The following is a 22400-nucleotide window of genomic DNA, read 5'->3' on the forward strand; positions in this document are numbered from 1 at the left end:
TTTTATCGGACAAGCGCAACAAATAAGAAGAATCTGCCGCGAAAAAAAACGATTATACAAACCATCTAAATGACCTTAAAGCAACGCTAGCAGAAAGAAACTATCCACAAGTTCCTCTCGACAGAGCTTATGACGTCGTGTAAAGATTGAAGAGGCCGTCGAAATTAGCTAAGAAACAGCGTACACCAGAACCTGAGTGACCACCAGCCTTCATAACATGTCCTCATGCCCTCTTGAGCATAAACGACATCCTACGAAAATACCACTCAATATTATCGAGTAACGATTGTCTGAGAAAAGCGCTCCCGGTGGTACCAAGGGTGACCTATCGCCGCAACAGAAACCTTAAAGTCCCGCTAGTGCATGCAGAAGTCAGCCAACATTTTTCGCTCTTAATAAAAGCATGTTGTCGCCTCAGGTGTAAAACCTGCAGGCACCTTCAAAGTGACATTAAAATTAAAAGCACCGCAAGTAGTCATACACGCGAAGTAAACACTAGCTTTACTTGGACTAGTTCCGATGCGATTTATACGCTTGAATGTTGCTTCTGTAAGAAACAATATGTCCGTGAAACGCGACAATCAATGAACGTCAGGTCAAACGGACATCGCGCGGGCACAGCTAAAAAACTTCCCATAGCCGTCGCCGACCGTTTCAACCAACCACGTCAGCACTTTGGTGAACTTAATCACTACATCCTACAGTCAAATTTCCGATCTGCGCGAGACAGAAAATGCAAAAAATCATACCTCATCCATAGGTTCAAGACACTGCAGCCAATAGGCATAAACGTTTCAAAGGGAGCTTTAGAATCTATTCGCTATGGTAAATTTCAAGCTATAGGCAACAGTACTTCGTTATTTTTCTATCGGTTGCTTAGTGTATTGTTTTTCTTTTCTTTCCTCCCTTTTTTTCTTTTATTTATATATTTAGTCCAATTTAGTATTTTTTCCACGAGCACCATTTTGTTCCGCTTCTTTTATTCTGTCTTTCAGATAGAGGATAGCTCACTGACCTACAGCGGAGCCGATATTCCTCCCCCCCCCCCCCCCGGTCCCGTCGTCGAGGCCTCTTCCACCAAAATACACACGGCCGGCTGACATACGGCGCTACCTCACATTCCTCTCCCGACGTTGACTAGCATACCTTTCTTTTCAATTTTACACCCTCGCCGCTAACCCACCCTCGGGAGTTACCTCGCCCAACCACCTTACCACCTCTCTCCTTCAGAAGAACCCTACCTATATATATCCTATATATACTGTGCGGAGGAAAACATGTCGCCTTAAAAAACACAAGTCTACTTGTCGAAACGTTGGCTCCCACTTTTATTTGTTCTCGTTTTGCTCATCCTCTTGAATTTCCATTTCCCGCTTTCCCCGTGTTTCCCTTAATCTTTGATGGAATGTCAACTGCAATGAATGCAAGGCACTCCGATAAGATTTATCTAATAACTGTGAAGGAAGAACTCGGTAATGAAAATCATTTAAACGAATCCCACGTGAATGCGTTGATAAAATAAGAACCAGTTAAACACCTAAAAGATGTCAAAAGTTTTTGAAAATTCTGCCAGACGGTACAAGTCCACGTGTACTCGCTGGAAGCGTTCCGAGCGAAAGTAGATTTGTGCACTCTGATGCTGAAGCCAATTTCAATACGTTAGACGCCACAATATCGCTTCATTCGCTACCAATTTTACAAGAACATAATGCAAGCTACACCACGCAGCCTTGAACAGGAGCAAGAAACAAAGAGGTGTCCAGTACAGAGTCACTAAACACATTAGTAAGAGCAAGTATGGTGCACAGAATCACAACATTCTTTCCAAGACAGTGAAGAAAGTGTCCGAAGATAATTAATAGCTCAAGCTTCACGACCAAGACTAGTGCTTCTTTAAAGCTCAGTCACAAAACTATCTTGCTCCTGTAGTCAAAAGAATTCATCATCATCATCATCATCATCATCATCATCATCATCAGCCTGGTTACGCGCACTGCAGGGCAAAGGCCTCTCCCATACTTCTCCAACTACCCCGGTCATGTGGTAATTGCGGCCATGTTGTCCCTGCAAACTTCCTAATCTCATCCGCCCACCTAACTTTCTGCCACCCTCTGCTACGCTTCCCTTCCATTGGAATCCATTCCGTAACTCTTAATGAACATCGGTTATCTTCCCTCCTCATTACGTGTCCTGCCCATGCCCATTTCTTTTCCTTGATTTCAACTAACATATCATTAACTCGCGTTTGTTCCCTCACCCAATCTGCTCTTTTCTTATCCCTTAAAGTTGCACCCATCATTCTTCTCTCCATAGCTCGTTGCGTCGTCGTCAATTTCAGCAGAACCCTTTTCGTAAGCATCCAGGTTTCTGCCCCATACGTGAGTACTGGTAAGACACAGCTGTTATATACTTTTCTCTTGAAGGATAGCGGCAACCTGCTGTTCATGATCTGAGAATGCCTGCCAAACGCACCCCAGCCCATTCTTATTCTTCTGATTATTTCAGTCATGATCCGGATCCGCAGTCAATACCTGTCCTAAGTAGATATATTCCCTTACCACTACCAATGCCTCACTACCTATCGTAAACTGCTGTTCTCTTCCAAGACCGTTAAACATTACTTTAGTTTTCTGCAGATTAATCTTTAGAGCCACCCTTCGGCTTTGCCTCTCCAGGTCAGTGAGCATGCATTGAAGTTGGTCCCCTGAGTTACTAAGCAAGGCAATATCATCAGCGAATCGCAAGTTACTAAGGTATTCTCCATAAACTCTTATTCCCAATTCTTCCCGATCCAGGTCTCTGAATACCTCCTGCAAACACGGTGTGAATAGCATTGGAGAGATCGTATCTCCCTGTCTGACGCCTTTCTTTATTGGGATTTTGTTGCTTTCTTTAAGGAGGACTACGGTGGCTGTGGAGCCGCTATACGTATGTTCCAGTATTTTTACATATGGCTCATCAACGCCCTCATTCCATAATGCCTCCATGAATGCTCAGGTTTCGACTGAATCAAGCGCTTTTTCGTAATCAATGAAGGCTATATATAAGGGTTGGTTTTATTCTGTACATTTCTCTATCACCTGATTGATAGTGTGAATATGGTCTATTGTTGAGTAGCCTTTACGGAATCCTGCCTGGTCCTTTGGTTGACAGAAGTCTAAGGTGTTCCTGATTCTATTTGCGATTACCTTAGTAAATACTTTGTAGGCAACGGACAGTAAGCTGATCGGTCTATAATTTTTCAACTCTTTGGCGTCCACTTTCTTATGGATTAGGATTATGTTAGCGTTCTTCCAAGATTCCGGTACGTTCGAGGTCATGAGGCATTGTTTATGTAGGGTGGCCAGTTTTTCTAGGACAATGTTCCCCCATCCTTCACCAAATCTGCTGTTACCTGATCCTCCCCAGCTGCCTTCTCCCTTTGCATAGCTCCCAAGGCGTTCTTTACTTCTTCCGGCGTTACTTGTGGGATTTCAAGTTTCTCTAGACTATTCTCTCTCACATTATCGTCGTGGGTTTTACTGGTACTGCATAAATTTCTATAGAACTCCTCAGCCACTTGAACTATCTCATCCATATTAGTAAGAATATTGCCGGCTTTGTCTCTTAACGCATACATCTGATTCTTGCCTATTCCTGGTTTCTTCTTCATTGCTTTTAGGCTTCCTCCGTTCCTGAGAGCATGTTTAATTTTATCCATATTATAGTTTCTTATGTCAGCTGTCTGACGCTTGTTGATTAACTTCAAAACTTCTGCCAGTTCTATTCTAGCTGTAGGGTTAGAGGCTTTCATACATTGGCGTTTCTTGATCAGATGTTTCGTCTCCTGCGATAGCTTACTGGTCGCCTGTCTAACGGAGTTACCACCAACTTCTATTGCGCACGCCTTAATGATGCCCATAAGATTGTCGTTCATTGCTTCAACACTAAGGTCATCTTCCTGAGTTAAAGCCGAATACCTGTTCTGTAGCTTGATCCGGAATTCCTCTAGTTTCCCTCTTACCGCGAACTCATTTATTGGCTTCAAATGTACCAGTTTCTTCCGTTCCCTCCTCAAGTCTAGGCTAATTCGAGTTCTTAGCATCCTATGGTCACTGCAGAGCACCTTGCCGAGTACGTCTACACCTTGTATGATGCCAGGGTTCGCGCCTAGTATGAAGTCGATTTCATTTCTAGTCTCACCATTCGGGCTCCTCCACGTCCACTTTCGGCTAACCCGCTTGCGGAAAAAGGTATTCATTATCTGCATATTATTCTGTTCTGCAAACTATACTAATAACTCTCCCCTGCTATTCCTAGAGCCTATGCCATCTTCCCCCACTGACTTGTCTCCAGCCTGCTTCTTGCCTACCCTGACATTGAAGTCGCCCATCAGTATAGTTTATTTTGTTTTTACTTTGCCCATCGCCAATTCCACGTCTTCATAAAAGCTTTCGACTTCCTGGTCATCATGACCGGATGTAGGGGCGTAGACCTGTACTACCTTCAATTTGTACCTCTCATTAAGTTTCACAACAAGATCTGCCACCCTCTCGTTAATGCTATAGAATTCCTGTATGTTACCAGCTATATCCTTATTAATCAGGAATCTGACTCCTAGTTCTCGTCTCTCCGCTAAGTCCCGGTAGCACAGTACGTGCCCGCTATTTAGCACTGTATATGCTTCTTTTGTCCTCCTAACCTCACTGAGCCCTATTATATCCCAGTTACTACCCTCTAATTCCTCCATTAACACTGCTAGACTCACCTCACTAGATGACGTTCTAACGTTAAACGTTGCCAGGTTCAGATTCCAATGGCGGCCTGTCCGGAGCCAGGTATTGTTAGCACCCTCTGTTGCGTCACAGATCTGACCGCCGCCGTGGTCAGTTGCTTCACGGTTGCTGGGGACTGAGGGCCGGGGTTTGATTGTTGTATTCATATAGGAGGTTGTGGCCAAGTATTGCATCAGGGTGGCCAATCCTGCTCTGGTGAGAGAGTGCGTTACCGGTTCTGGTCACCGGGATCAGGCCGCACTCCAGGCCTGTTTGTGCAATTTTCTCAACACACGGTTTTTTAGTTTTTTTTCCGGTGGAGAATGGCGCGGCACCGGGATTCGAACCACGGTCCTCTTGCACGCGAGGCGGATACTCTACCACCCGCGCAGTAGTTGTACGCCTCAATTAACCTACAGTGGGGCCTTATTTGATCAGTCAAGGTGGACCGATCTGAGCTCGGTTATACCGCACTGATGGCACTCAACTAGAGAACCTGGTATTTATGACCTGCACATGTGTGGCCATGCATAATCGAGATTTTTTTTCGCTTTTTTTAGGAGTGTCCCTGTATAGTGATAAACTAAAAGAAAAGACATATTCAAAAGGGGGGAAGAAAAAAAGAAAAAAAGAAAAACAAAAAGATGAAAACAAAAAAAAAGGAAGTGAACAAGTGATTTGAACTCGTGGCCTTTGGATGTTGCCCGGAAAGATAGCTCAGTCGGTTGGTCCGTCGGGCTCCAGAATACTTTGACGCGCCATAGCTCCTGTCCAGAGCCTCATACTTACGTGGAAAGGAACTGGTGGTGTCCACGATGGCCGATCCGAGTGGTTGGAAGGCATACTTTCTTGGAAAAATGGCCGCCCGTGGATAAGAGCGAACTCGAGCGGCTTTAGAGACTAGGAAAAGCTTGATCACGTGCTAGGCGAGCGCGGCACTCTTAGCGTGGGAAGCTAGCCCGAGCAACTATCTCAAGGACTGCTGCTCACGAGGGCGAAATACCTTCGTTTAATTATAATAACCCTAGTAAGACTACTTTGGAAAAAGGGAACGGCCGAGAGGGCTGTACTACGAGCGCTATCACTAATAATATGTATATTCTGTATAATTGTATAATAATATGTATAATTTCTGTATATATATATATATATATATATATATATATATATATATATATATATATATATATATATATATAAACGAGAACACAGGGGGTTAAACGAGGGGTCCGATTTTTATTAGTCATATCATAAGAAGCCAACAAACATTGACACCAAGGACAACATTGGGGAAATTACTTGTGCTTAATAACTGAAATAAAGAAACGATAAGCTAATGCAAATTAAAGTGGATGAAAAAACAACTTGCCGCAGGTGGGAACCGAACCCACAACCTTCGCAATTGTTTTTTCATCCACTTTAATTTGCATTAGTTCATCGTTTCTTAATTTCATTTATTAAGCACAAGTAATTTCCCCTATGTTGTCCTTGGTGTCAATGTTTGTTGGCTTCTTATGATATGACAAAAAAATCGGGCCCCTCGTTTAATCCCCTTTCTTCTCGTTTATTGCATAACGAGGGTCTCGAATCCGGCAACATTGATGTCTTCAGGTAGCATGTGTGGGTTTATTGACCAGTTGCCTTCACCCAAAAAGATCACGTTCTCGTGGCGCCTGCGGCAAAAAGGACGTTCCACGTCTGCCGTCAAGGTCTATGAGTGGTGGCGCTGGCTAACACTACCAGGGTTCTACTAGGGCACATAAATACCCTAGAATGTGGATGGGGAAACGGCGCTGCTGTAGCTCAATTGGTAGAGCATCGCACGCGAAATGCGAAGGTTGTGGGTTCGGTTCCCACCTGCGGCAAGTTGTTTTTTCATCCACTTTAATTTGCATTAGTTTATCGCTTCATTTCATTTATTAAGCACAAGGAATTTGCCCTATGTTGTCCTTGGTGTCAATGTTTGTTGGATTCTTATGATATGACTATATATATATATATATATATATATATATATATATATATATATATGGGATCGAATGCGAGCGTGTTGCTTAGTCTCTGCGTGTAGTAGTTAAGAGACCGAATTTATAGGAGGAGAAGACGAAAGGAAAGGACAGTTTCTGAAGCATAATTGCAGCGCCGTGGTTTTAAAGCGCACCCGCGGTAGAGAAACGGAACGCGAAATAAGCGTGTGTGGTCATGCTACGCACACGACAAACAGCCTTAAAATATTAAGAGACTTGAGAGAAAGTTTTGTGAACAACCGATAGCAGGGCAATCAGCACTCGAATACGACGAGAGAAATTATTGAGACGTGGAAAATTCCCTTGAACTAAGTATGGTTTACGAGACAAACGCTTCGAATTATTGAGCTTTTTATAAGACTAGGGGAATATGCGCTCACCGAGAGGACAGCGTCCGCACGAGACCACACCAGGCAGCTTAATGAGACATGGAGTGCTTTGTGGCCGGAACAAAGCCCCCTTCTCTGCCGTCCAAGCGTAGAAAACGTGCGTTCCGATCGTTCAAGGCTTCGCGGGCATAGTATCCCTTACAAAAAAAATTGTTGAAAGGTTATTGAAATATTATTGGTCAACGTCAACAAATGACCTTGAAAGATCATTGGGGAATTGTTGAAACATCATTGAGGAAATTGTTGACAAGTGTTGATAATTGGCCCGCGACATTTTGTCGAAACATCATTGTGGCCTCTCAATTTGAAAGATCATTGGCATATCGTTGAAACGATGGTGTATTTCACTCTTGAAAGCCCATTGAAACAGTGTTGAAGATGTGTTGTTTGTCAATGTTGAAGGCCCAATGGGGTATTGTTGAAATGTGTTCTTTGTCAATGTTGAAAGCCCATTGAAGCATTGTTGAAGCTCAAAATTGAAAGCCCATTGAGGTATTGTTGAAATTTGTTGTTTGTCAATGTTGAAAACCCATTGAAGCATTGTTGAAGCTCAAAATTGAAAGCCCATTGAGGTATTGTTGAAATGTGTTGTTTGTCAATGTTGACAGCCCATTGAAGCATTGTTGCAGATGTGTTGAGTCTCAATTGAAAGCCCATGGAGGTGTTGTTGAAATGTGTAGTTCGTCAATATTGAAACCCCATGGAAGAATTGTTGCAGATCTGTTGAACATCAACACAAATTACGTTGAAAGCCCTTTATGCCCCACTGGGTATTTAGCAGTTTAAACCTGCACTTACCTTAAAATACTGCTGAGCTATGTTGCATATAATGACCTTTGATATCACGGTGGTATGTCTGCTATGAGAGGATAGGGATAAAATTTAAATACAGGCATTTTGTACCGCAGGCCTCTGTCACCCTGGGCTCAAAAGCATGCTCCTAGATTGCCTGTAATAAACCATATTGTAAAACTGCTAGCAGTACTGTTATGCCACTTTTTTCAATTGTCAGAGTGAATGGTCCTCTGAAAAATCAAGAGTGTTGAACTGATGCAGACAAAAACCATTTTTCTAGGTGAACTGTTTATTTGTAACCACACATCTGTGTAAATGTACAACCATTTGTAGTTTGAGATCAGAAACTTCTTAAAAACTATCGCACAGTACAAACTTCCTGCAGCTTGACACCATAACAAAATTGAATACTGAAGATGTAGTCAGTGTGGCTCTCAAGTAAAACACATTTACCAAAAGAAATAAATTCTAAAAAATAAATGCCTAAATAAAAAAAATTTACAAGCAGACTGACATGACTAAATAAGAACACTCAAAAAAGGTACTTGCTTTCTCTATTAGGTAGCCAGTGGTACTATAACCATGGCACAATTTGCTTGTGCCCACAGCACTCAACTGAGACCTGATATGCAGGGTGGTTATCTTTAAGTTTCAAGGAACTAATTGAAGACTGACTGTTGCAGCTAACATAATTCTAGATACAGAGTGCCAAACATTACTTGCATGAGAAACAAGACACCATAGTCAGCTGATTAACAAAAACTCAGTTCCTAATAAAGTTTTTACGAATTGTAGCCGGTAATTTTACAAGGTGTATGCACTTAGAATGAATTTCCAGAATGACACTAGCAACGAGACACATGCCATCAAACTGACTGTAGAAATGCACTGCTGTAGCACTTACTTTTTTTAACAAAACGCACTGTTATGCATCGAAGCACAAAAGTAACCGGAATGCCCATGTATTTCTCTCACATTTATGGAAAAATTTCGAAACTGGTGTCATCTTGGAAATTAATTTCAAGTGAATGTCTTGAAAACTCACTGGCTACAATTTGCAAACTGAAATATGTGCTGTGATGTTATAAGTGAATTAATAAATTTATGACAATCAGTTTAATGTTTTCATTTCTTGTGCTAGTAATGTCCACCTCTGAATAATCCAGCTCAAGAACAAGAATTATGCTACCTGGCAGACAACTTAAATATCTGTAAAACTGAAAAAGGATCACTGTACAATCCTTATATGTTGGTTGAATGGTGTGCGCCAATTTCAGTAAACCTTACATACTTTTGAAACATGGCAATCACAAGTGATGCTTATGGGAGCAGTTTATTATGCTGCATTGCTGTTGCATGATCCAGTTGTGTTTTCTGCCATGATAACGTTCCTGCACAGGTAATTCCATATCAAGCGACTTATTCATATTAACTGCTTCAGATTTTCATATGAAACAAAGACAGCTATTAGAGATGTGCTGGAATACAGCAAAGTTGCTCCTTGTGCGAGTTCCATTTCAATTTTATTCGCTGCCACAAAAAACGAAAGAATTCAGAAGATATGGTTTTATGTAAACATGAAAGGCACATCATCGCCATTACTGGAGATGTTTCGTTGCATATTAAATTTAAGCCGACTTATACCTATTAATTTTACTCATGTATTTTAGATAGCAATAAACCATTTTTACAAAGTTATGTGAAATGCCGTTTTTACTGAACTCTAAAAATGGCACAGATGCACTTGCAGGTGCGCGATTCCATGCCGAATTGACAAGCATTTTTTTGACACCGCACATATATCTGAAACATTGCCATATGTTTACTAGAGTTCGAAGCTCGTTACCCACTTTTATTTATTTTTGCCAGATATTTTGTAGCATTTTAGGTGACAGTTTAGTTTTCCTGTTCAGCTGAGCTAGAGGACATCAAATGTCCTCTAGCTTTTCATTTTTTTTTTCAAATGCTTCAAATACTTTTTTTTTTCAAATGCACATTGTATTGATCGAGGCCTTCAAATGGTGTGCGTGGAAATACGGTGAAGTGATGAAACTGCCAAAATAGCCAATTTTTCAAATATTTGAATACTTCAATTGCTTTTGGCACCGGCAAAAATGAGTCAAATTGCAATCCGGTAGTTTTTTTTTTCGTCAGAAAAAATTCACAGGACAGAAATTAAATACAGAATGGTAGCCCAGGTGACATAGTATAGCAGAAAAATATATGAAGCTCTGAAGGTTCAGCTGATCGCCTGTAAAAAAAAAATTCTAATCTTTTGCAAGAAGCTTCATGTTCAAGGAAAAAACAGCCTTCGTAGTTGGCGAAAAAATGCGATACATTATTGGATAGCTCTACATGTCTGCTATGCATGTGTGAAGTTAAAAAAGGCATTTTTAAATGCGAGAAATTCTTTTTTGAAATTTTGTCGGCACAAACTTTTCTCTGAGGTGCGCACAGCTTGCTGGCCGGGAATGCAAACGACAAAGCCGGCTTCGTATGCAACACAGATGACAAAGAAGCGGTGTTAGGGTCTGCATTTTATTGCCAAGGGACACATGCTCTAATGCAACGAGGCTTGTGTTTGGTGTGGGCCAGGTAAACCATACAGCCATTGCACATAAAATATCAATACGAGGTCTGTTAGAAGAGTATCCAACCTTTGGCTGAAGAAAAAAAACTGGCATAACTGAAGCGTTGGAAACTTAATCACCCTCAAAGTAGTCTCCTTGGGAATCCAGCCACTTCTCCCAGCGGTGCTGCCATTGTTAGAAGCATTCCGAGAAGGCCTCTTTCCAAATGGACTTTAGCTCAGCTGTCGTTGCAGCCATAATGTCTTCTCTTGTCTGAAATCACGCTTGTTTCAATGACCCCTTGATTTTGGGAAACAGCCAGAAGTTGCAGGCCGCCATATCAGGAGAGCAAGGAGCCTGTCGAACTACAGGAGTCTGGGTTTTCGCCAAAAAAAGTCTGAATCAAGTGCGAGAAAAGCATTGTCGTGATGGATGTGCCAATTTCCTGTTGACAACTTCGGTATCTTGCTCCATACAGCATCACATAGGCCATGGAGGACATCCCTGTAGTAGTCTTTAGTGATTGTTTCACCCTGTGGTGTGTATCCGTGGTGTACCACACTGCGGGAGTCAAAGAAAGCAGTCAGCAACACTTTGACGTTGCTGCACACTTAGCGGTCTTTGGTTGGCGACGTGGAATGCTTCCACTGTAACGACTGGGATTTGGTTTCCGGGTCGTAAGCATACACCCAAGACTTGTCACAAGTGATTATGGTGTTCATGAAGTTGGGGTCACTGTTTGTGGAATTCAACATGTCTGTGAGACTTCAACACGAAGTTGCTTTTGCTCCACCATGAGCAGCTTGGGAACGAATTTCGGCGCAACTCTCTTCATGGCCAAATCTTCGGTGATAATGGAATGTGGATAAAATGTGCTGATGCCCACCTCTTCCGCAATTTCTTGGATAGTTACACTACGGTCCCGCATCACCACGGGGTTCACTTCGGCAATGACCTGGTCATTTCGGCATGTTGATGGCCGACTGGAGCGTGGCTCGCTCTCCACCGATGTGTGGCCGTCTTTATACTGGTTGTACCACTCCTTAATCTCTGTGCTGCTCATAGCATAGTCACCGAAAGCAGCCTGAATCTTCCGGATGGTTTCCACTTGGCTGTCGCCCAGTTTCTGGCAAAATTTGATGCAGTAGCACTGCTCCAGTCGCTCTGCCATTTTCCGTGCAATAAAAAATTGACGAGAACACTGTACTACCTCATTCAAACGATGCGTCTCAGCAATTCACGATATTGGCAGGTGGGAAAAAATTCGTGCATGCGCACAAAGGTTCAAGGGCGGCTGATGAAAACGTGCTTGTTTCATATTCATCAGGTGTTCGCAAAAAAAGGTCGAATACTTTTCTAACAGACCTCGTACGTAATAAATATGTGAGGGAATCCTGCAGTGCTAAAAGATATGTTCCATGCAGTTTAGAAAAAGAAATATCAGCTATTATGTAGACAGTAAATCCAGAAAGAGCACTGATATTGTTCATACAAAGCATCTTAAAGGGCATGTCGCATTGCAATGAAACATAGAGGGAGCAGGACACTTTGTGCCCTGCTCCCTGAAGCCCAATGATGATGCAAGTAGAAAACACCTTCATAATTCAGACTGAAAACCTACATGAGTATGAACAAATTCTTGTGGTGTTGTTTGCTACCACTGTTTCAGAGCTGGAATATGCTCATCTATGAAAGTCATATGTGCCATGTTCAGTCTGATGTGGTCAGACACCATTGGCGACCACTTTTTGCGTTCAAGTTAAAAAAAATACGAGTTGAGACTGCAGCAGCAGCGCTTGATGTCACCTGCTTTCGTAATGATAAAAAAGGCAGTCAGTTTGTTGAGTAGTTCTTGTGGCTAATATATTAACAACCTTTCCTTGCTAGATGACATGGCTTCATATATTCATGCTGTATGTGTGATCCACAAATGAACATTATAAAAAATAATTTATCGCACTTAAAGAATAATAACTTTTTGTTACTTGTCACATGCATAGCAGACATGTACGGCTGTGTAGTGATGGGTGACACATTTTTGTGCCAACCACCAAAGCTAATTTTTTACCTTCAACACGAAGCTTGCAAAAAATTTCAACTTTAGTTTTTTTAGCTGATCAACTGAACCTCCAAGGCTTGAAATATTTTGCAGCTATACCAAGTCAACCAGTCTGATTTTATATTCGTTTTGTGCCTTCTGTATTTCCCTACGTTAGAAGAAAATTCAAACTTTGCAAATTCTGGCAGTCACCACTTCAGTCTCTTGACATGAACACCATCTGAATATCTGGATCATACAATTTCCCTTTCAGAAAAAACGTGTATCAGTGGCTTCTAGCTTAGCTGGGCAAGAACAATAAATTTTTGCCAAAATTCAAAAAAATTTTTGTTAAGGAAAATAAATGGGGAGCAAGAGTTCGGAGCATCAACTATATCTGTGATGGCCAAAAAAACGCTGGTTGGTTGACCTGGAATGACTTAAGAGTATGTATGAAAGCAAATTTTCTCGAACATTTTCTCGCTGTACCTACTCAAAATCAAGCAAACTTGAAATGGTTTGCCATAATGGAACAGTTCTTGAAAAAATTGTTGGGTGGTTTGGCATGAAATGACTTAAGATACTTAAAAAATATATTAATAAGGAAACACTATCCTTTCTGGAACCATATCAAAAACTAACATAAAAATGTAGTGAACTATAACAAAGCACAGCACTTGTATTCTGGATTGAGCAATCCAATGTGGGCTTCTCAAGAGACTAGCATAATTAACATAAATAATATTAACATAAAAATGTCAAGCCATAGAAAGGCACAACATTTGTATGCTCATTTGAGAAATCCAAATTGGGTCCTTCAGGAGACTAACATAAAACATAAGAATGTCGAGAGTTACAAGAGCACAACACTTGTGTTTTGGTTTGAGCTGTCCAACTTGGGCTCTTCAGAGGTGAAGGGGCAGGGTCCCATGCGAGAAGCGAGGCCAGCGTTCTTTACATAGGGCATGTTGGTACCAGGAAATTTGCGACACGTGAAGCCTGCAAAAACAAGCCAGAACAAGTTTTAAAAAGCAACTTCCACATGCAAAAGAATGGCATGCAATATGCCCTCGTTATAATGAAATTGATTTATGTATTTGTGTTGCTTTATTCCAATTTTCCACGGGTACAGCTTTACAGCATGACCATTTAAATTTATTTAGTGTGGCACAGGACTCCACTAAGTGTCAAATGCAGGAAAGGGCAAAGAGGAACAAAACACTGTAGCAATATAACTTTATGAATATCTTCAATGTCAAAGATGTGAACTTTGCTTGCTGAGAAACAAAATGGTGAAAAAAATTCATGTCGTTCATAAATAAACCTGAACTGACAACTAAAATTATTTTTTGTAACTTCATAATTAAAATGTGCAGCACTTCACTGCTTTTCCATGCTCCAAATACAATAGTGTCATATCACTAGAATTGAGTGTAGCTTCATTTGATGTTAGGTTTCCTGAGTTCACAACCAATCGGAACGTACTTCTCGCCTTACAATGACTTAGGACTTTCTACATTAAAGAAGACACTGCTTACAGTGAAGTATGGTTTCTGCCTCAACGACTGAATTACTGTTGTAATGAGGATTCCGTGTAGTTGTGCACCAAGCTGCTTAGCATGACACATGCAGAATGTGACAGATACGAAGAAATGCTGTCTTTTAAGAGCCATATGCCATAGGACTGACTTCTTTAACCCTTTTAGAGTTCACTGCCATACATCGGTGGCTGTGACGGAACGTTCTGAAAAATATGCCTTTTCAGAACAAAGTGTTGCCTAGCATCCCACTGGAGGTGCTGCAACCTTCTGAGACTTCTAGAAAGTATTCTTATAGTGCTGTCGCTCCTTGGGTTTCTCCCAAACTGATTTTTCACTTAGCTCCTTGGTGTCTGTCATTGCACTAATTTGGGAGTGTTGCCACAAGTTTTTGTAAGTTTCATTACACAAAAAACTATGCTGCTTTATCCTGCATAAAAAATAGAACAAGTAAAACTGCAAATACTGAAATGGTATTGCCACTTTATTGTTATTTAAAAACATTATTTACCAGTTTATTTTCTCGGAAAGTCGCCCTGAAGAACTTAAATCTGCAATAAAAATATTAAGGATGCGCGAAAAGTGATTTTTGAGACTGAACCGAATAATGCCAGAAGCAAATCAAATATTGGATAGCTTCTGAATAATGAACAGCTGATATCACAATTAATGTAAGATGAGGTTCACATACTAGTATTCTTAAAGTTAGCAAGTTTCTGTCATTGTTATGTTATGAAGAGCTGTTTATTAAAAGCACAAATGGAGCAGCAAAAAGTTTCTTCACATGCACAGGACTCTTCAGTAAGCATAAATGATTGCTGTACAGCCTCTCAAGTACAGCTACTTTAGTAACGTAGCCTGGTCTGCTATTCTTACAAGTTCTTACGTTTTATGTCTACAATATGTTATTGGAGGTGAAAATTTACCGTACTGTGGCTCAAATTTCGTGTTTTATTGGTGTTTCAAAATATTAGAATATACTCACATTTACAAATAGTGACCATTCGAAGACTAAATTGAATAGGACACTATTCAATTCGAAAGTTTTGAGTATGTGCACACCACAAAAGATATATAACTCCTAAATTAGAGGCATATTTCTCCCCAAAATGTGATCCTCAACGGGCTAAACAAGAGCGACAGAAAAGCCCATTCATCTTTTTGATAAATTTAAGCCCATAATCTACTTGGCAATGGTTCATAACCCTGTTATAACCCTGTTAACAGGTAGGTGAAGTAAGGAAGCAGGAAACAATAATAATTTCAGAATGGGAGTAGTGGACATGTCCGATGGTCTGTAAGAAGCTTTATACATTAGGCCCCAAGAGCCTATTCTCCATTTATTGAAGTATATGGGGAAAAGCCACATAATATTTTTTTCATATCTTAGAATACAAAGTGATAAAGTGCATGTTAATAAATACGAGACATAGGTTAGGTGCTTAGAATAAGTAAGCATCCACTAAACATAGTACTGTTGACAGTGAAGCTGGCAACTCTCTCCCTGTTGTTTCTTTGATTGAAACTACCAGAAGAAAATTGCCACACCACTCAGGTTCCCTCTGCTGAAAGGTTTCTGTGTCGGATCACATGGACCTCCTTCAAGATAGGAGCAACTTTGATTTGATGTGGTCTGTTAAAATTGGTGAAACTACTGTTTCACATCTCAGAACATGGAGAGCTGTTTTGATTTCTGCAATTTGGTGAACGTGCTCCTGCTCGAGCTCAGCAGTAACCACACTTGAGCATAGCTTCTCCACAATTCGTGTATTAGAATAACACTTTCAGGCTACTTAACCATGTCCTCCATGCCAAAAGATTTGGAGCGTGCTTCACAGACAACTATTCCTTGCAATGACAGCCAAGTAGCACTGCTAATGCACAAATGCAGCTCATTTTATTTGGTGGAGATGCTAAAAACTTTCGGCAGTGAAGGCGGCTTTTAAATTTTAGAAGCATTTGAGTATGGCGGCATTAGGCACTTAAGATCATATGAACAGTCATTCCAAATGGTAGGCTATTGTAGCACACAACTGCACACACGGGCTACATGAAAGTCGTTTGTTATGCCAATGGCAAGTTCATAATTTTAGAAAAAAAATGTGAATGTAAAAATGCAACCGGAAAGGATATATGGTACTTGCCTATAACAGCACTGACCCTGATGGGGTCAAGAGCCTCTGTTGCCCCTTGGTGTTATTTCCAAAGCCCAAATGGCCCATGAGCTCCTCCTCTGTGAACACATGGTGAAGCAAGGCCCTTGCAAACTTTCCTGGTCCACCATGGCAGGCCATAGTAAGCTGGGCCAGGATAACCTTCTGAATGTGCACTCTTACAGCCAATGTGAACCTGCATGTTTAAGTAAATGTTAGCAAAACAGTTTTAAGCCTTTCAAGTACATTCACACAACAGCCCTACTGCAAATAAATTACAAAAGTACCTGTTGCAAATCTAGAACGCTAAACTTGACTTCTTACAAGCTTCTGATGCTGTCTGGATGCCACATGTTTCAAAAAAACAATCCAGCACAAACAAGAATAATAAACCAAAGTATCCAGACATCTAGTACTTGAAAAAGGGGAGTACCAGCGAAACACAAATGACACGCACACAAGGAAACGGCATTAGACATGGACGGACATTGGGACGGACCAGCGTTCGTCCCTGTCTAACGCCTTTTCCATGTGTGCGCGTCCTTTGTTTTGCTGGTACCCCCCCTTTTCAAGTTCATCATGCACCAACTGGCCCAAGAGCTTGCGTTAATGCACATCTAGTACTATTTATTGTGATTACCATTCTTGGGATACTTCATATTTTCAGGTGTTTGTCTCGATTGTCCCATCCATTTGCGTGAATATGTAGCCCATGGTCTAATGGGGAGATTGGGCTGCTATGTTTAGGGAAGAGTTCAATATCAACCGTTGGAACAGCTTAGGTGACTGGGTATGCGACCCTGGGCATATGCCACTTTTCAATGAATCTCTTTCACGCTATCTTGAGCATATGCTGCTGCTTGTGTTGGCAAGCAGCATTAGGAGCTCGAAGTGGGACATGATTGTCGATCATTATTAAGATTACCACTACACATCACGTTCGCTTGCTGTGCTCCAGAAGTAATGCGAGATTCCACTCCACTGTATGAAATGTACATAAGCCGCAAGGACAGTAAATTAAATCTCAATAAAATTAATCTACTCGCAACGCACAGGCTGCACAAGATCACGGAGTGAACTCAGAAGTTTGTGGACAGTCAGTTGATGTCCATGTCAGGGACCTCTGGGGAGACTCGGTCATTTCCTCGATGTGCATCATCGTGCCGTCACACATTGTATTACAATTCTGTCTCGTTGTACCACTAATAGTCATCACGTATCACAGAATTCAAAATATAAATAGACACTTATATCTACTGTTTATTTAATCTTTACGGAAAATACTTTGAGCATGAGTTTTTGCAGAGATCATGAATTCTACCGCTTAAAGGAGCACTAAAGTAAAATTAAATTAATTAAATTTCGGCGTTTTAAGTGCCAAAACGACAATCTGATGTTTAAGCTTGTTTCACATGCAAGCGATTCAACGAATGGAGCGAACAGCGGCGCGGCGCTGCGAAGCTTTTCGCGAAGTTTCGTTTCACATGCATTGCCGCGGCGCATTTTCCGCTGCTGCGAATAGCAATGTTGCTGGCATAAAACACAGGACTTTCAGCCAGTTTCGGTAGTTTGCGACTACCAACATAAGCATTGCTTTGTCCCTGCATCTCAAATTTTTATTTTATAAATACATATCCTGCGCTTAGCAATTTAACAATTCGTTGAAAAGCTCTCTTGGCATGTTGCCTGTACCACGCGTAGCAAGTAAATAAACATCGTCCTATGCGCAGGCTTTCCAGAACTAATCCTCCGATGGTCAAGTGTCGAAGTGGGCCATTCGGAAGCAGTGCTGCCGCTCTGCCACTGCGATGAAATTCCAACTTGCCCGAACCTTGCCGCTCCCGCCACCGCTTGAAACCAATTTCTGCGGCGCGGCGGCAGGATTTGCAAGCATTTTCGCTTGCATGTGAAACAGGCTTTAGGCACGCCATAGTGGGGAACTCTGGATTAATTTTTACCAAATCAGGCTGCAAGGTACATGGGCAGTTTTGGATTTCACCTCCATCAAAATGCGGTTGTTTGATCCTGTGACCTCGTGCTTAGCGGCGCTGTGCCAACACCCCTAAGCAACTATGGCAAGAAAGCACTAAAGAGAAAAATTATTTTAGATGTATCTGTAAATGACCTTTCTACAATTCAAGAGATTCACTCGTACCGTGACAAGAGGCTGAGTAAATTGTAAAAGCAGCTAGAGGAAAGATTGGTGGCAGAGCTGCCTTGAAGTTACCACACCCGCTTGCTATGACGTCATGGATTTTGATGATGTCTGTTCAGGTGCAGCAATTTTTTTTTACACATATGTTCTTCATCGTATTCCAAAAACTTAAAATAAAAACCGTCAGGAACTTTTACTGAAACAATACAACCCAAGTTTGTAAAAATACTTGAAATCCACGATGTGACAATGAGATGTCAGCACAAAGATTTTGGGGCGATACTCAGAAAATTGAACGTTGAGCTTTATTTTCTCTAATAATCAAGCAATTACCAAGAAATTTACAGAAATTGATATTTAAAATGATGCTTTATTTTAAATTCATTTAGGGTGTCATTAGTGTACCCTTAATACAAAACAAGGAATGCACTTGGCTGCGTAATAGGTTAACATGCATCACTGGTTCTCATTAAGGTAGGATTATCAGTATAGCAATGGGCATGCACTGGCTGCTCCAGAGGGGAGCCCTGCCACTTCCCCTCAACCTCCCAATTTCCAATTTTTTTATGAGCAGTGATGCAATTTCTGTATCCTAACGAGGCATAATGCCAAGGAGATTCATGCTATGCTGGCTAAAGTATGTGGTGACCGGCACTTCACACCGTCCAGCTCGGCATCAATCGTTTTGGAATTTGGCCCTTGAAATGCAGAAAGCCCTGATCACTGCTCGTTCTTCACCCAACTTTCTCAAAGGGTGCTGCTGTTCTGGTTTGATACCTCTAGCACTGCACTGCTGCATGACATAGGTCATACCTTCGTTCTGGTAAAACTAGAAAGATGTGCACTCACGTAGACCACTAATGTCCACACTAAGTTTTTGAACGCCGCTCTCATATCAGGCATATACCCTGAAGAAGGCACATTCTATCTTTAATAGTTCACAAGTGACATTGAAATTCACTCCCAGTCCCGGTGCAGTTGCAGTCTTTCAGCTGAGTGCTTAAAGGCACTGTCTCCTAATGAAGGCACTCTGCACCAATTGATCACTGGAGCAAATGCCTTGCAGTTGCATCAGCAATGTTGTTTTTTCTGCTTCCTGCAATACATTTTCACTGCATCACTGTATTTGATCATGGTGACGCTACAGAATGGATGGCCAAAGAATTCACCTTTAGCATTCCAGCTTGGGTGTCTCTCAGCTCATTTTGAATCTGAAAAAAGATGTCAGTATTAAAATGTGAAGCCACGATGCAGCAAAAGCAACAATCAAAAGAGCTACATGGACCATTAGGCTGACATAAATGGACGGATACAAATAACTAGTCATTGAATACACTAAAGTGTGGCCGCTCTTGCCAATGGCAGTGTGAGCTTGTCAAATAATTTATTTCACATCCCTCTATTATTTTAAAAATTATTTCCATGCATCTACTGAACTGTTATGGCCACATATTAAAGGCAGCTTCTTCATATAAAAACACAGTGTTGCATTCTTTTACTCCCCGTCTACCTGATGCTACTGAAGTTTTGCTTACTCTCAAAGAAAGAATTTCACAGAACTGCTCTTTCGACAATGCATTATTCCAAGCTTGTGGCAAAGCGTTGTCATTTAGTTCACAACTATGCACTCCCCTTTCAATCTGTTCACTCTTTTGTGCTCGGATTCAAAGCAAAAATAGCTTTTCGACATAACTAGCTACTTCTATGGTCACAAGAAACAATGCTAATTATTGATGTTTATGTTGCCGATAACGTATACATGCCGCCTCGAAACCCAGTGGGACGACAAGGCAGATATGCCAGGCATCTCGTTCCTTTACTGATTTTAAAATTTTGTTAAATCAATCACTTACTGAAGTGCGAAAAGCTGCAATTTCACGAAATTACATTATTTTGAATGTTGTAGGACCTGAAGTGCCATGAAATCTGCCTTTCCGTGAATGCTAAGAGCGCCTACGCGAAGCCGTTTGGGCGAAGCACTCGATGGCGTCGAACGAAGATGAAAAAAGAAAGCTGAATGCGCGCGAACTGGTGGAAAACAAAACACACGCGGTTGGCAAGGCGTATAACTCGATGATTTCGCAGCAATCTGTGGCATCCCCCTCTATTGTATCTCACGTATCGCATAGAATCACATGTACACCCTTCAAATTCTTTATTATTATTGCGCGACAGCCTCCTCTGTGTTTTCCGATAGCGCGAACATCGGCCGCACGGCGTGTCAGAGTGGCGTTGAAGCACCGCGGAGTCACTTGATCCTGAAGGGAACAGCGCAACAGAATACATTTTCGCTGATCCCACCGCCCGCCCCCTCCGTTGCTACAGCTCACTCATACGCCTTGTACTAGCGTGGCGCAAACGAAATATCTTCCGATTACAGTACAGATCAGATGGTTTCACGTCGCATTATTTCGCGCTCATTAATAAGGCTAACTCAATCGGTGCTCGAACACCGTATCAGAAATCATGGCGTACAACATGCCCTGTTTTAGCTGGCACCACATAGCTGCCTTACGTCACCACAAGCGGAGTGCAAAGTTAAACCAGGACAAAGATCCATGTTATATACCACGAATCTAGTGCTGTACAACCAATTCTGGCAACGGAAGGATAGTACTAGGAATGAAAACTAGAAAAGAGGCGCGCGGAAGACACGCACAAGCGCTGAAATAATTCCCGCGCTTCCGTTCACCGCGTCGATCGCAATGCACGAACAAGGGAAATTCGAAACACTCACTCACCGTTAATGTCGCCGAGTCGGAGGCGATCATGGCGATCTTCGAGGCAACGAGCCCATAAAAAGCGAGCAACACGCAGGAATATTCCAAAGATGTCACAGCGAAGCACACAAAGAACGCAGAAAACGCAGGAAGCTCTCAAGCAAACACCGTGCACGCACTCGCCGAAATGTGCCAAGCAGCAACAGCTCAAACGCGCAATTATACGTGTACACTCATACAAATACACGCCTATATTATCATGAATTGTACCATTTGATAACACATTCTGTAATTTCATGTTAATACTGAACAATTGTTGCAATTTGCAAGAGTATGAAAGTTTTTTGCTTCGCTTCTTTGATGAACTACTTTCTTTGGCGCAGTAACGCAGTGCACCGGCCGGAGCTAATGGAATGCGCGGGTAAAGGCGCCAAATTCAAACGTCGCAAACGCCGTGCTAATTTTTGCGCGCACAGTTTTCGTCGTTTGGAATTTTTTTTAAAAGTAATGCGTGCCGCAACCGTGCGAATTGAACTATTGACCACAAAAGTACAGAAACGTCGCTATTTGTGCTTCTTATTTCGACGTCATGGCAAACTGCAGGCGGTCTGTCGTCCCATTCTTTAAACATTTGTGCGTGTGCCTCTGCGCTGTGCGAGTTGTCACCGAGAACGTATAGCAGCGCAGATTGTGCTTGTTGGCCGAGCACATTCCAAACACATTCGCCAGCACTCCGTCTAGGTCACAGAAAAGAATTTGGCCTCCATGTGAAATATGAGCAGCATGTTGTACATATCCGCCAAGCTTTTCGTTTCGTTCTGTAGCGCGCTAACAGGTAACATCTAAGCGAAACGCACTCTGTAAAAACGATGTTCACTGCTTTCTCCGCCGCACCCGCCGTGGTGGCATAGTGGCTGAGGTGTTGCGCTACTAATCCGAGTGCTTGGGATCTAATGCCGACCGCGGCGGCTGCATTTCGATGGGGCGGAAATGCAGAAACGCCAATGTGCTGTGCGTTTGGTGCAGGTTAAAGGACCCCAGATGGTCAAAATAAATATGGAGTTTCTTACTACAGTGCGGCTCATAATCAAAGCGTGGTTTTGGCCCGTCAAACCCCAGACTTGAATTTTGTTAACGTTCCCGCCACCTTGACCATTTTAACATGGAGGCATGCAATGCCGTTTCCTAACACTCAGCCAGGGCATTGGCCCCTTATAATGACGCCGATAGAAATGCAGGATGCGTCCAATCATCGGTTGTT

The 22400-nt window shown here is 41.9% G+C and overlaps 1 protein-coding gene and 1 long non-coding RNA gene across 2 annotated transcripts in view; both read right to left on the reverse strand.

The window, feature by feature from the left end:
• LOC139054426 (protein Skeletor, isoforms B/C-like) overlaps window positions 1-22400 on the reverse strand; it is a 358514-nt gene that overhangs the window by 232738 nt on the left and 103376 nt on the right. The window lies entirely within an intron of this gene.
• LOC139054425 (uncharacterized) lies at window positions 8237-21308 on the reverse strand. Its single transcript, XR_011511206.1, has 4 exons — window positions 21161-21308; window positions 19589-19630; window positions 16256-16460; window positions 8237-13572 (listed from the first exon to the last, which is right to left on the reverse strand). It is a non-coding gene; the product is annotated as an uncharacterized lncRNA (long non-coding RNA).

This window comes from Dermacentor albipictus, chromosome 1 (genome assembly GCF_038994185.2).
Source record: "Dermacentor albipictus isolate Rhodes 1998 colony chromosome 1, USDA_Dalb.pri_finalv2, whole genome shotgun sequence".
Classification (NCBI taxonomy): Eukaryota; Metazoa; Arthropoda; class Arachnida; order Ixodida; family Ixodidae; genus Dermacentor; species Dermacentor albipictus.